This window comes from Clupea harengus, unplaced genomic scaffold, assembly GCF_900700415.2.
Source record: "Clupea harengus unplaced genomic scaffold, Ch_v2.0.2, whole genome shotgun sequence".
In the NCBI taxonomy this organism is placed as follows: Eukaryota; Metazoa; Chordata; class Actinopteri; order Clupeiformes; family Clupeidae; genus Clupea; species Clupea harengus.
In genome coordinates, this window is record NW_024880184.1 from 19,502 (window position 1) to 21,956 (window position 2,455).

The 2,455-nt window shown below is 42.2% G+C and overlaps 1 long non-coding RNA gene across 1 annotated transcript; it reads right to left on the bottom strand.

Annotated features, from left to right (window-relative positions):
• Positions 1–914: 914 nt before the first annotated feature.
• LOC122131544 lies at positions 915–2,202 on the bottom strand. The gene is made up of 3 exons (XR_006152102.1): positions 1,997–2,202; positions 1,121–1,187; positions 915–955 (listed from the first exon to the last, which is right to left on the bottom strand). It is a non-coding gene; the product is annotated as an uncharacterized LOC122131544 (long non-coding RNA).
• Between the last annotated feature and the right edge of the window lie 253 nt (positions 2,203–2,455).

Consider the following 2,455-nt stretch of genomic DNA (forward strand, 5'->3'; position numbering starts at 1 on the left):
ACACCCACACACACACACACACACACACACAAACACACACAGCAACAAAGTTCTTAGTGTAGTTATAGTATGCTACTTAAATGCTAATTCTCACTTCATTAAGTTAGGCCCTCTTTACAATTGGCATAAACATGCATTTTCACTGAAATGGCCCAAAAAAGCTGAAAATGCAAGAAACATGTTTTATTTACCACATCAGACATCATATGTGATCAGAAACCACATCTGAAGGGTGTTCCAGAAGGCGTGGTTAACCTAGCCTGGCATAAACCCTGAACTTGGGGTTGAGTGAACCTGTCGCGACTTACTCCGAGTTATCAGTTCCAGAACATGAATTAGGATCTTGCTCATGGTATTAAATATAATAACTGTATTTGCTTCATTTGATGCTTGAATGGTGTACATGAGTGCATGAGTAATGATTTGATGGTTAAGTAGAGTGCATGAGTAATGATTTGATGGGTAAGCAGAATACATGAGTATGTATGGTAGGGAAAACAGAGATCATCTTCAGGAGAGTACATTTTAAAAATGACTTGTTGTCATTGTCAAATTTGATGATTGCATCCTCTCGCTGTTGATCATCAATTGCAAGTCGCTTTGGAAAAGAATGTGCCTGGTAAATTATTAAATGTAAATGTAAAAAACACTGTTCTATACATGTTCGGGAGTTACCACCGAAAAGTGCTTGTCTCACCTCCTTCAGAATGGGTGCAGATTCCTGGGGGACCAGGAGGACCATCAGGGCCAGGTGATCCAGTCATGCCAGGTCATCCAGAGGGTCCAGAGGGTCCAGGTGATCCAGTCATGCCCGGCGGTCCAGAGGGGCCAGGAGGTTTATCAGGGCCAGAGGGGCCAGTCATGCCAGGTGGTCCTCTGATGCCAGGTCGGCCTGGGATGCCAGGCGGTCCACTTGGGCCAGGGGGGTCTGATGTTAGAATTTCTCCATCAGGCACTTGAATCACACACACATGCAGCATGACTAGAAACAAAGACAACTATCTAGACATACATTTTTGATTTTTATTTGGGGACATTTTTTGCTTTTTCATGAAAAAATGAAAACCAAGGCAGTTTTTTCATTTTCTCATGCACCTTATGCAATCATGCATTTTCTCACCTGAGGAACAAACCACCAGCATGGATAAAAAGAAGGTTACTTTTCTGGTTGTATGGACCTGGAAAATCTTGAACACAAAAAAACAAGGCTCATTGTGAAAGATGAAAGATAAAGATAATTTAAAGCGTTCAAATACATGTACGATCCACACACTTCCTGAAACATGCGGACCTGCCAGCTGCGGTAGGTAGGCAGGTAGTTAGAAAGCTTCTGGGTTAGACTACTAAATTTGGTTACAAACAGTATAGTACGAGTTGAGGCTTTAAAAGTTGGGAAACCTCTTTTCACAGAAAAGCATTTGTCACTGTGGGCTGGTGCACAGAAAAGGACGGCAGGAACATGCTGATTGGCTGAAATAGTATATTGCTTATGTAACAAGTACAAGTGTGAAGAGCTGATCGAAGATCAAAAAGATGAAATTAGAATGGATCAAAATAGAACTGCGCTGCGTCTAGTTTAGAACGTTTCTGACAATGTTACTGATTAATAGATGATCAATGTTACTGATTAATAGCCTGTGTAGGAAGATGGGGAGAGGCTGTATAAGTGTGTGTGCCATAAACCGAATGCCATTCTGGAGGAGGACAGGTTGGTAGCCTGTACACAGCATAATGAATTAGATAGGACTAGTGTGAAGGATCCTACACTTTCTCACCCTCCTCCTCACCATCTGTGGGAAACGCTACAGTGTACTCTTCACTGAAAACACCTTTAGGCTGAATTGCATTTTATTTAATGGATGGTAGGCTACTTGTAAAGTATTGAGAGTATTGCATTTGTATTACAGTTTTGTACTTTTGACTTAATTACTCATGCATCTTAGAAAAACATCTTCTAAATCAATAGTATTAATAATGTAATTTAAATGACACTCACCACTGAGAAATGCCAGTGTCAAAGAGCGTGTGCAATCGAATGAATATGGGCCGTGCGATTGTGGCACGACTGATGTAGCCTTTGTCATTTCCGTCCCCTCTCCTTTGCTGACTTGCGGTGACATGATGAAGCACTTACTGCAGTCGAAACACAGACACTCCTCAGCTGCTATGCATGTCTGGAAACTTCTGCAGTCATCTGTAATATTCGGTAATCAGAAAAGAGTTGAACACACATGACACACCGACTGACTTATTTGGTTAAGACAAAGAGACCTAAAAAATACATATGGACCCTTGGAGCCCCCAGGTTCGCCCAAACACACCACTATAATAAGCCTTCCATAAGGGAGCAGTACCCATACAGTGCCCATACAACACCAATATCCATACACCCCCAGTTTAGTCTGCTCATGGCTTTCACTGGCGCATGGCTGCAGCACTGGGGTTCGAGGTGAGG